The sequence below is a fragment of the Numida meleagris genome, chromosome 20, assembly GCF_002078875.1.
Source record: "Numida meleagris isolate 19003 breed g44 Domestic line chromosome 20, NumMel1.0, whole genome shotgun sequence".
Taxonomy (NCBI): domain Eukaryota; kingdom Metazoa; phylum Chordata; class Aves; order Galliformes; family Numididae; genus Numida; species Numida meleagris.
Window position 1 is genome coordinate 5,463,882 of NC_034428.1, and position 13,233 is coordinate 5,477,114.

General features: G+C 43.9%; 1 protein-coding gene across 3 annotated transcripts in view; it reads left to right on the forward strand.

Moving 5' to 3' along the window:
• DHRS3 (dehydrogenase/reductase 3) overlaps positions 1-13,233 on the forward strand; it is a 42,835-nt gene that overhangs the window by 14,828 nt on the left and 14,774 nt on the right. The gene's annotated exons all lie outside the window — the stretch shown is intronic.

The following is a 13,233-nucleotide window of genomic DNA, read 5'->3' on the forward strand; positions in this document are numbered from 1 at the left end:
GCACTGGCACAGTCTGCCCAGGGAGGCGGTGGGGTCACCATCCCTGGCCATGTGTAAGGAATGTGGAGATATGGCACTGAGGGACGTGGTCAGTGGGCAATATTGGTGGTAGGTGGAATGGATCAGGGGGGAGAGTGGGGAGGTGAAGGATTTTTCCAGCCCAAGAATTGGTTGTCCCCAAGTTTTGGAGGGAAGCTGAAGACTTGTCATCACCTGCAGGTGCACAAAGCCCTCAGACAAGGCTTTAAGATTGAAAGTTTCATATTCGTTCCTCTTTAGGCGTAATGGAAGGGAAGAAGCATGTGAAATTAGACAGCTGCATAAATACTGCACCATGTGAGAGAGAATGAATGAGAGTAAACGCAGAATAAGGAAGAAATAAAATACAGAATGAGGACAATTAAAGAAAAATGTGCGTGTTGTTTGGGTTAGTGTTTTGACACTTCCTTACCCATGCGCTACGGTTTTCTGTGTGTGGTACAGAGCGGTTCTGGCATACAACTTTGAGGTGTAAAATTAGCCAGCATTGAACTTTGATGTTTGTACACGCTTGTGTTTAAACATCATGTTGAGATGTACAAAGTCTTGGAGACAGAACAAACAAGGTGACTGACCTTCGGACCCAAGCAATTTGCTGAAAGTGTATTGACATTATCTGTTAGGACACCATGCTTCATTATTTAGTTAGTTAGCCCGGATGGTTGCTATGCTGAGCTATGGTGCTGGAGTACTACCATTTCTACAGCTAACTCAGGGGCTCCTTAGCTCCAGAGGCTCCTTAACCTCAACTGGAGGCTGAGCAATGGCATTCAGCCCTAGCTGAATGCCAGCTCGGGAGCTGAGGATGCAATTATTGTAAACTGATATAGACTGTAGTTCATCTTCATGTCCTGTCTCTACAGTCATTGAAGATCTTAGACTGAAAGAATAAACAATTGGATAATTCTTGGCAGCTTTGTCCTCATCTCGTGGCATTATGAAATGCCGTGTGGTTGCTAGGCATTGTTTGTAACTTTGGGGTGATTTATTTTTTGTTTTCTATGCCTTGTCATCGAGGTGTTTTACTTTTTGCTTTTGCTGAACTCAGATTAGATTCTCCTTTCAGTTAAATCTTGGCTATCCAGAGGGTGAAACGCGGCACTCCGCAAGCTGTGGTCCTCTCTGGTAGATGGTGGTGGCACATCTTCCCAGCAATGCTCAAGTAGGATTAACTTTTTCTTCAGTGTTTTTAATGCTATTTGTAATGGGTTGGCAGTTGGACTAGATGATCTTGGTGGTCTTCCCCAACCGTAATGATTCTGTGATGCCATGAATGACAGTTTTACCTTGATGTGGTAGTTTTATTCCCATTGCTCTGAGGTTTCACTTCTTTTCTGCCTTCTATACCCGGCAGTGACTTTCTGTATTTAATGCAGTCTCCGTGTAGAATGCAGGCCCTCTGTTTGACACTGCTCTGGTTTTATGCTTTGCATTGAACAATCAAACTGAAAACGAAGTGGCAACAAGTCATCTTTCAATAAGACCTTAGAGAATCAGTTATTCCGTCTTTCTCCTGCTTTTGTATGCAATTAACTGTTGTATAATTATATGTAAAGCTGGAATTATTGATCATAATTAATAATTTATAACAGATTCTGATTGTCAGACGGCGTATTCACAGCATCCAAATTTGGTAAAACGCATCCACCAAGGCCTCAAATTCTGAGGCCACGCACAGTGCTGCACAGAGGTGAACAGAAACAAGTTACAGAAGTTCAGATGCTAACAGTGGGTGTGTGGTGTATCTTGGAAATTCATCACAGCGCTTGCGCACACAGACATAGTGGCGGAGTTTTGGAGGTAGGCGGCGATATACAACCATAATTTTGAGATTAGAATCTTCTGAAAGATAGGTTAGTTGAGGCTGTTAGTATATGAAATCTCCTCTGATAATTAGACTGGATTGGATCTTCCCTTACAGTCTGTTTTTCTTTTCAGAAGCTGGTTTTGTTAATCACAAATAGGACGCGTCTTCACAATTTTCACGGAAGACGACACTGTTGTATTCCATGAAGATTAAAAATGGTCATCTCTGCAATTTTTTTGAGTGTAGAATTTTGATCTTGCAGTTAAAGCTCTGAAGAAGGCAAGAAATAAATCAGAAAAGGGTTTAGGTGAATACAAATACAGAGTTCTAGTTCTGGTCTAGTGGTTGGCAACCCTGCACTCAGCAGGGGGGTTGAAACTCGATGATCTTTGAGGTCCTTTCCAACCCAGGCCATTCTATGAGTTTTCAGCTTGATAGATGAGCACAGAGACTGAAATTCTTAAGCCAACAGAACAGCAATCGCTTGGGCATGATCGTGTAAATCCATCCTGATTGCCATTCTCAACCCCCACTCTTTGAACTCCATTGCTCTGCCACTGTGCCACAAATATGACTTGAACAAGTAAATGCCTTCTTGTTCTTTGGACTCTGATGAAATTGCCCAAAAGGGGACACAGTGGCATCAGTTGACTTTTCAAATGATAGATGTATGCATCTTCTAGTTTTTTCAGTTAAGACTACCAGCAATTCTGAGGTGATGAGGGACTTCAGTCTCTAGATTGTTCCTGTTCAAGCCTATGCTAAGAGGCCATACTCCACTTTTACTTTTGAGTAGAAGTTTTCAAAAACTTCTTGGCCATGGGAGACAATAAGGACTTACACACTTCCTGTATTTGAGCAATAGAGCATTGCCTCCACCTCAGCCTCACACACTGACAGTTCATTGAGGCTCTTCACCTTTGGTGTTCTATGCTTAGCCGAAATGGAAGAGTGTATCTGTGTTATTGAAAAGGGAGGGAGATTTTTATGGGTCTGTGATCTAATAAAAATGCACTTCCAAATCTTAATGGTATTTTGCAGACAGTGTGCTGTAAAACTGAGTTAACACTGGGAGGGCAGGCCCACCAAACAGCGACTCTTGCATGGAGGAGCAGACCTTTACAGATGTGAGTGGCCAGAGGGATGTAGGGGCTGAATAGGTTCATTCACTGATAGAGTTGGAAAATGCTTCTGGGGTTTCTCTATGCCACTTGCTTTGCCTACAGCACTTTCAATTACAGTGCCCTTGCCAGAGATCTGTCAGCTGTGTTCTTGATGATATCCTGTGATGAAGTCTTAATTCTTTTTTTCCTTGTAATTTTGTTTGTTCACAGACTAGATAATCTGAGGTCTGACTGAACAGGAAAGAGATACCTGATTCTTAGGCATTCTGGATTATTAAATATTGCTAAAATGTAATAAAATTAACTGGAAAAAGATGTAAACGTAAGATAGATAGAAACATCCTCCCCAACTCCGGTATATATTTTAGTGTCCAAGGTTATCTGACAGTGAGTGAAGAGTATCTCCAGCCTTTCCTGCTGGGAGATTGGTCAAGTGCCACTGATATTCATTGGGCTTTTCATTTACACTGAGTGCTCTGACCTCAGAAGCCTGGACTGTGGATCTTCAGTAGTGTATCTACAAGAGATCTCATAGCAGTGCTTTCCTGTTGTTTCTTTGTGATCATTTCTGCAATTTCAGTTCTTCCAAAGTATATATATTTTGTCCTCCTAGATTGGCTCTATTTTTTTCCTCCAGCTGTTATATGTCAGCCTTTTTGGTGAAGCAAGGGTGTTTTGACAAGAGATGTCTCCGAGACACCAGATGGATTGGGGCAGCCTTCTGTTAGCATGGTGCTGCTGCAGAGGAGGGTTGAACACTCCCTATTAACCTTCCTGAGAGTTCTCCACATTCGTCACTGCACAAGAAATGACCTTGTAAATGCACTGAAAGATCTCTCCTTTCCCTCTTGTGTTCTCTGGACGCCTGCTTCCTGTATTGCGGGGACCAGAAGACTCAAAGGGTTTGCATGCTTGAGTGGTGGATGAGGTAAGCAGTCTGGAATATCAGGACAGACAAGAGCCCTTACTAGATGGCAAGGAGCTGGTGTCACCAAAAAAAAAACAAAAAAAAAAAAAACAAGGAACGGAAACTTCACTCTTGCATGGAATGTACTGCTTGATAGCCATGACCTCACTCTGTCAGCACTGGAGTCTAGACAATTGTTTGCAAGTCTGCAAGGTACTTTTAGCAGGGTGTCAGCCTGGTGGGCAGCTGCAGAATGCCACAGACACACTAACACTGATTGTCATGGGGCAGTTAACAAAGATCCCAAAGGCCTTACTTGGAAACTTGTGCTTTAAAAGATAATCGTGTATGCATGATTTTATTCAGGCTACAAGCCGTCTCCTGAAATCTCAAGTCATCTTCCTGTCATTACTTGCATAATGTTTTCAAAGCCAGAGCTTAATGCCTTCATTTAGAAAGAGCCCTTGTCATTGGAGTGGGCGGTCCTCCCTCTGCTCAGTTTCGGTTGGGATGGGAATCAGAGGTCTGAGGAGGAAGGGATGAGAGCTGTGCAAAGACAGCACTGCTGCTTGGAAGCCTGGAGCCAGTTTCCTTCTGTTCCGCTAATTTAAACAGAACTGGTTCAGGTGCCTGGGAGCTTCTTATAATTGGGGAGTTTTAGCTGAGTGAGATTTTAGGCTTTAGATTCTAATGAGAGTGAGAGCATTGCAGAAAGATAATGCAAAAATGGTATAAAGTCTTGGGATTCAGCCCGGCATGCCCAGTGATGGAGTCTTTGGCAAGCTCTGAAATGATTTTCTACAATGGCATGCTTCTCCCACACTGTCTGCACAAGCTGCATTCATAGTTATATGAATATACGAATCATGTTGACTAGTGTTGTCCTGGTTTGTATTAATTAGTATATGCTTTTTAAAAGCTTTTTTAATAGTGTAATAACAGCTAGAAATGAAAGTAATGCTAACCTCCTGAAGGAAGGCTAAAACAGTGGGACTGATGCTAACAGTGATTCAGAACTGTGACCTTTTCCAGATGTCGGATAAAAGCTCTGAGTATCTCACGTGGATTTGAGAGTTCTTAATCTAAAATGCTTTTGGAATTATTGGTCCTTCTCAATCATTCGTCTCTGATTTCACTTTCAGAACCTGTCAGATGCTCCACTCGTCTGCGTTTGAATGTTAGCTCTTGCATAAAGCAGAACCTGACATCAAATTCTTAATGCACAGGAAGTTTTATCTGCTGCCGAGTTCCGCCCAGATAGGCTGCAGTGCTCCAAACCAGAAAACCTTGCTTTTGTCGTGTACAAAGGAGCCGGAGTCGATGCAGTAAGCAACTCATCCTGCTTGCTGTCTGCATCTTTGAAATGCAGCTGAGCCACTCTTCAAGATGACGCTTGCAGAATACAAGTAGTTTCCAAGGCGTATCTTGCAATCCACCCTGAGTGCAGACATGAACAGACCTGATCTGGCCATCCCAGGGCAGATGCGTTCTGCCAAACAGAAAAGAGCTGATATAAAATAACAGAATTTCAGAGCTGGGAGGAACTGGTTTTCATATGATTAATTGCTGTGCAGTTGTTGTGAACAGGTACTGTGATCCAACAGAATGGAATCATGAAGCCTTTAAAATGATGTTTTTAAAAGAAATGGACACAGTTCTGATGTTTGTTACCCAGTGCAGTTGCAGCACGTGCACATCCTGTACTGGGGCTGTACTGGTTTGGAAAAAAACAGGAACAAAATAAACGGTTTGGGGCATATTTACAAAGGCTACATTAATCTTATTCAAATTTAAGCACTTAATCTTAGCGAACTGAGTGCCTGTCATAACTCACCAGTAACCAGAAGTATGTGAAAAGAGCTGGGGAGTGAGCATTTTCCCATGTCACGCAAAACAATTTATTAAATTGGAACTTGTGGTAAACTGTGAGAGAACAGATTAGATGGAGCTGCCTCACAGCCTCTAGAAAGGCTTCATTTCTATAAAGGTTACATCCTGGCAGCAATCATATTTAAGGGCTTCCTGCTGGCAGCTCACTTCCCTGTTGACGGAAGGGAGGTAGTGGTGAGCTGGGGGTCGGCCTCTTCTCTCTTCTAACTAGTGATAGGACGAGGAGGAATGGCCTCAAGTTGCTCCAGGGGAGATTTAGGCTGGACATTAGGAAATACTACTTTTCTGAAAGAGTGGTCAGGCGCTGGAACGGGCTGCCCAGGGAGGTGGTTGAGTCACGGTCCCTGGAGGTGTTCAAGAAATGCTTAGATGTTGTGTTGAGAGACATGGCTTAGTGGGGTTATTGGTGGTAGGTGGATGGTTGGACTGGATGATCTTGTAGGTCTTTTCCAGCCTAGCTAATTCTATGATTCTATGATTCTAAGGTCAGGACGGGCAGAGGAGCCCTTGTTTCCAGGCCCTGCTCGGATGACACCAGGCCTGCTGTGCGTACCGGCGCCAAGGCCCGCGGTTTGGATGACGCGCTGACTGAGCGCTTCTGGTTGGCGAGCGTGGCCAGAGCTTGGCGGATATCAGATCTGTTGATATCTGAGGAGCAGCATTCTGGCTGGAGCTGGTTTCGTTTATAATTTAGAGCATACCTGTCTTTTGTGAGCTGCAGGAAGAATAAATAATGTTAACAAGAGGAGGGATTCGCAGATCAGCAGGCTTGTCATCTTGCATCAGTAAAAGGTGATGTCGTGTGGAAACAGCGAGGCCGGGATGCATCCTCGCACAGAAATCCACTGCTTTTTAAAATGCTTCAAGGCTGAGGTCAAGACAATTGGAAATGAAAAAGTGGAAGCTCTCACAAAATAAAGGGACTGTCAATGCCATAAGAAATCTCAAATAATTTAAGACTAGGGCATAATGAATGTCATCATAGTGCCTCAGATGCTCTTAAGTGCAGCAGAAAACACAAAGGTTGTTTGAATAGCTACTGGCGGGAGGTATAGGTGGCAAGAGGAGCTCTGCCACCAAATGAAAGGTGATTAGTAACATGGGGATGATGGCCTTGAAGGTGAATATGGACCATCAGAGATGGAAAGCTTGAAGAGGAGGCAGTGAAACTTGAAATGAGAGTTGATGTGGTGAAAGCTGTAGACCAGGTGTATGGTCTGAGGAAAAAGGCTGCTTTTTTGAATTTCAGATGGTTTTAGGCTAGGATTTTCGTCTTACTTTTCTTGAGGGATTCGTCCCCGTTTTATTTGTGTGGTTCTGTCACTGTAGTGACATGTAAATGTGCTACTGTGTATTTCCTTTGTCATGCATCTGGCACAAGCTAAGAAGAAGTTGACTGAGATCTGTAGAACTGTTTCCATCTGAATCACTAACATATAGATAGCTTTACTGCATTAAAAATGAGTTAAACATGCTGTTGAGCTAATGTCTAATTAGTCTGGCGCAGCAATTTGCTTTAAGAATGACCTTAAGCCCTGCATACATTTCTAAGCATTCTGACTGCAATGTCTAGAAGGAATGAAAGATGTAATTTATTTTTTTACCTTGTTATGGAAACCGGTCCCAACTGGGACATGTGGGGTGATAACTGAAGGGTGTCCAGCTAAGGACATGAAGTCTAGAGGAGGCCACGAGGATGCTCAGAGGCTGGAGCACCACTGCTATGGAGACAGGAGGAGGGAACTGGGGGTGTTCAGCCTGGAGAAGAGAAGGCTGCGGGGAGATCTCATTGCCACCTCCCAGCACCTAAAGGCGTATAAAGCAGAAACGATTATAGAGATCTTTCCAGCTGGGCCCAGACTCTCTTCTTCAAAGCATCACGTCAACGTGCTAAAGAGTTGAATAAGTCAGACCCAGGCACTGACAGATGTGTTGGCTGATAACACTGACGCCAGTAGGAAAGGGTCAAATACATGTTGTTTGACCTTTATCCCAGCGGGGATCAAACTGATTCTAATTAATAGACTTGGGAATAGCTGGGTACCTTGGCAGACTTTGTAACTAATTTAAATTGTTCATCCTGTTAGTTTAGCCATAAACTACGCGTAATTACAAAAGGGTTTTGTGGACAGCCGCACTTATGTTGCCACCTTCTTAATTACAATTTATTGAATACAGTGCTACAGAGCTTACTTATTTTGATTAACACAGATCTTTGTTGTCTAACACTGCCCGACCAAATGTGTCAGTGCTCAGATGACAAAGTAGCGTTTAAATGCACAAATGCAGCTCTGCTGAAATCAGTTACAACTTTCCAATGTGACTATGGGATAAATGTGGCTCTCAGTATATAATCAGTGGCAGTTGCACCCTTGAGTACACTTCAGGAACCTCTTAAAATTGTACATATTTGAGGTGCTATTAAAAATAGTGCCTGGAAAGATGATAGACTGTGATTGTCCTCTGGTCAGGCATGTTTTCAGCCACAAGTTAGTCTACATAAGGTTAGGGTGGCTGTTGGTATGACCTGGCTGATACATTTCATCCTGTATCTAAACAGAACAACCTTTTAAAGTAGGTGCAAATGCAGTCAAGCATGGCTTCCCATTGGGTTGGTTTTCTTCCTCCCAGTCTGCACAGACACCGACTTGCACCAGTTGTACTGGTGGATAGCATTTGCCTTTTAGGTTTGGCCTCTCTCCCAGTAAGCCCTGGGCTGAAGCTGCTGGCTGAGTTTCTATGAGTACCAACTTGTATTTGAAAGTGAAAATTGCAGACAAAGTCTTATTTCAGTGTTTCTAGAAGCTTCACTGTACAGCAAAGTTATCCGTATTGCTAATCTGAAGTTAAGAGATCATGAGTTACTACTTTAAAAAAACAGGAGATTTGAAGTAATTAGAAATGTTTGTTCATTCTGTTTGCCCTTTGAATCACTGGGTACACCCAAGTTACATGTTCAAGATTTCCTTCGTATCTGAGGAGTGGACAAAACTTGCACCACTTCAGTAGAAAGCAGAAATTCTTAGATAACCATTTAACTCTTGGTGCTGAACTGTGAGGAAAAACTTCAAATACTATGAGACTTAAATGCATGTGAGTGGGAAATGTTGTATAGACACTGCAGAGTTCATAGAATCCTTCAGGTTGGAAAAGACCTCTAAGATCACCAGGTCCAACCCCAACCCATCCCCCACCCTGCCCACTGCCCACGTCCCTCAGTGCCACATCTCCATGTTCCTTGAACACCTCCAGGGATGGTGACTCCATCACCTCCCTGAGCAGCCTGTGCCAGCACATCACCGCTCTTTCTGAGAAGAAATCTTCCCTCATATCCAACCTGAACCTCCCCTGGCACAACTTTAAGAAGAAGGGATCAACAATAACAGCAAATAGGCAATCAGGTATTTTCTTTGTGAGGATTAAACTAGTGCTTCTCTTAGATCTGTCGTTTTAGTCTTCTTGCTACTAGTAAACAACACTTCATCTCTGGTCAGCACATGCACTGGGAGAGACTTGGCTGCTGTAGCTCAGAGAGGGAATGGGAAATCCTGAGATCAGCTTCTAGCAGCTTGAGTTTAAGTACAAGCTCCAGCTCCCCATGCCCTACCACCTAAAGGAGCTCAGCAGTGAGGACAACGCTCAGCTTACTGCCGCAAGGAGGTCGAGCTTCCAAGTAGAATACTAAAGAGATCCAGCTGGTACGAATGCTTCTTTCCCGAAGTGGTAATAGAGCAGGGCTGGCTCTTACCGCAATGAGCTGTCAGAAGTGATGTAAGAACATTTCCAAGGCTCTTGGGAAACACGGGAGCCCTGTCTCGCTGCAGTGAGACGTTTGATTTTGGTTTTGAGATCTGCTGATTGTGCAATGTCATAGAGCGTGCTTTGTGTTGCTGGCTATTTGATTTTAATCCAGCCACTTTTGTCTGTGTTGTATTTATATGTGAATGCGTGCTTTATGGAAGCAAGGGGTTTGTCTCTTTACGAGCAACATGCTTGGCCATCAAAGGGGTTTTCCGGGGTTTCATTTCCCCAGATGACACGTAACCCTTGCAAATTGCTCTGTGACACCTCCTGTGCTGTGAGGGTGTGAGTGTGTGTACGCACACGTGTGTGTAAGTGTGAGGGCAAGTGTGTGCGCGGCGTTATCTGGCACTTTGCATCTTTACAGCCCGGAGTTCAGCAGCGGGTCAGCCAGCTCCTCCTAACATCATTACACTTGTTTACCACTCACACAGAGGAAGTGCTGAGCTGATGGGTTTGCCCACTGTCAACCTTCTAGGCCAGTATTTTTTTGCAGCATCAAAAATGCAGAAGAGCATTTGACTTCCATCAAGCAATCTGTGCGTCTCTTCCTGTCTGAGTTAAGAGGGGAAAATTAAAAACGGGAAATTCTTAACCCCTGAAATGATATCGCGAACAATCACATCTAAAGGATGGAAACTTCCAGGGGGCAGTAACTTGTTAATATGCTAGAGCTTGATTTGTGATTGCCTGGCCAGCCATACTAAATGCATATGAAATAAGCATTGTTGCAGCGGAGCCTCAGGAGTGCTGCCTTGATCATTTCTGGGTAGGAATTGTGTTTCTACATTTAGATGTCCTTTTTAGCTGCAGCTGTGCTGGTTTTCCTATCTTTTTTTTTAATTATTTATTTTTATAAGCAGGGTAACTACTCCTCATCTTTGCAGTGTATTGAGAGCAAGAGGGAGTGGCCTCAAGCTGTGCCAAGGAGGTGCAGATTGGATATAAGGAAGAATTCCTTCTCAGAAAGAGCAGTGATGTGCTGGCACAGGCTGCCCAGGGTGGTGGTGGGCTCACCATCCCCAGAGGTGTTCAGTGTGGAGATGTGGCACTGAGGGAGGTGGGCAGAGGAAAATGTTGGCGGGAGGTGGATGGTGGGACTGGATGATCTTAGAGGTCTTTCCAACCCTAATGATTCGGTGATACTATGACTTGGTATGGCTACTGAAAGACCCTATGGGCCACTCTGCACCTTTTTTGGAGATGCATTGTCTGGAGCTTATCATCCTCTGGTTCCCATCCATCTTCTTTGTCTTAATGGGTCGAGAGAGTTAAATATATCCTAATAACCATCATTTGTACACAGATGGATAGATTTTAGAAATTCTGCCCTGTTGCATAGCAACAGTCATCATTAAAAAAATAACATTTGGAAACATACAGAAAAATAGGGGAAAGCCATTAAGCATTTAAATATCAAAGCTTTCTTCTAAACTGTATCCCATATTTCTTTGAATAAATACTCATATGAAAAGGTGCTTTCTGACACTTTTACATGGGTTTGAAATGGTAGCAAACCTCTTTTTTTGGAGTCAAAGGAAGGAGAATGGTAGGGGAGCTTGTCTGGAGCTGCTGCTAGCATTCAGTTTATACATGGATTTAATGCAGGCATTTTAACTCCCAGTGCTTCTCCAGGAGCCGCAAGGGAGAAATTTTTTCAGTCGAGCTGCATCATATTATGTGCACGGCTGATCTGGAGCACATTTAGGTCCTTCTGGAGGGTAGTTTATAATGACAGCATTAGAAACATTACTCATTCTTAGGTTTCCACGTCTGTTTTTGTTGCAAGCATTCCTCAAGTTTAATAACTTCAAATACTTTTCCCATGTCTTTCTTTTCAGTGATATTCCTGCAAGGGGCTGGGATTTTCAGTCCACCTGTCCTCTGGCTGTTAAACATTCCTTGTGGCTTTCCTTGTTCAGCTGAGCTTCTGCTCCGTTTACCGTTTCGTCCACCTTATTTCTGAATGCAAAGTCCCCTTGACTGCAACAGGACCATAATGACACATCACAGAACGGTGTAGCGTTGTGGATTAAATGTGCCTCCAATGCGGGTAGCATTGAGCGCAGCATCTAACTGGCAAAATTACGTTACTTTTTATAGAGGGCACAGTGAAATTTTGTATATCTCTCAAAATAGATGTTGATGAAACACTCATAGTGACCAAAACTGAAGATGTTCTGAATTAAAGCAGGCTTGGTGTACTCCCTAAGTTGGTAACGAGTGTAATTGGTACTTCTGTAAGCAACACAGGGGAGCAGCTCTGAGTCTGAGTGCCCTTTCAGTGGTGGTGATGCAGTGGCCAACCTTCTCCAAGAGAAGCTGAAGCACTTTGAGATTTGGCACTCCATGGAAATCATATAAAGGCTGACTCTTAAAAAAGCAATAATCCCATTCTGCTGGCACCCAGTTTGTAGCTCTTTAATTCTTATTTTCCACAAGCTTGCGCTGGATCTGATTTTTTTTCCAATTTGCTTCTGAAGAGGGAGCAGAGTTTTCAGTTAGCTGTTGGTCGAACCAGGAATCTTTAGGAATCACAGTCACCCAGTCAGGTGGTTGGATCCAAGTCCTTAATTGCGTGCCCTTTATTTCTAACACTTCCCTGCCACCTAAACTCTGCGTTGTTTTTAACTTTACCGAAACAAACACAGTGGAGTGTCAGTGTAACTTGGTCCTAGTCAATGGTTAGCTATATGACACGCATGCTAGACCTGCCACACGTTGAGAATTCTTTACTCTGAGAGGCATGGGCCTTAAGTAGGTGCAGTAATGCAGAATTTTGGCAGGAAAACGTGCAAACAGCAGACCATAGCATTGTTGCCATGCAGACCCAGTCATTTCTTCTTCCCTTTGAAATGCTATTTATTGACATCCTATCCCCCATCCTGCCTGCTCTCCTTGCAGGACAAAAGGGCTTTCTGCACCTGCGTGTTTACCCTCCCCACAATTTCCTGAGCTCTCTGTGGACATTTTTACATGAGCCTGGATTACAGGGATGCCGTGCCAAGCGACTGGAGGCGGCAGCACGCTGGCTATTTTTGCAGGATGGAGCGTTATGTTTCTGTTGGTGGATATCTGCAAAGCCTTATTATGGAATACCTAACTTCCAAAAGTCCCCCCAGTCCCCAGCCCCAGATATGCCACTTCTTCCTGCTCTGCAGCTGGGAGGTTTTATTGCTGGGTATTTCTTTGTGCGCTCTGGTTCCCTGGAGCAGAGGCCGGCTCTAACACATGGTGTGGCAGACATTCACCATTAAAAAGCTGTCGTTTTTCCCCCACAAATGCCTCCGTGAACCTTTGCGGGGTGACAGCTTGTGGCCACTTGGTGCTTTTGTTGGAACGTGCACTCCATTTGACCCTGTCCCAGCGTTAATAGGATTGTAAAGGCTGACTCCTGCGTGACCTCTTCTTGCAAACAACCCTCACCCTTCCCCTTCCTCAACTGCTCTGTACAACAGAGCTGAGAAGTGTTGCTCCCAAGGCAGTCTGCAGTCGCAGTTCCTGTTGCAGACGAAAGCAATTGGAAAAACCACTGGAAAAAAAAAGCCAGTGTGGGGCCACCTGTCCTTAAATAGTCCCGACTGTGAGAACAGTGGGCATTTGTTCACTTCTTTAGAAGGAGCTGGTCTTAAATGCCTATTTGCAGACAGAATACTAAAAGCCTG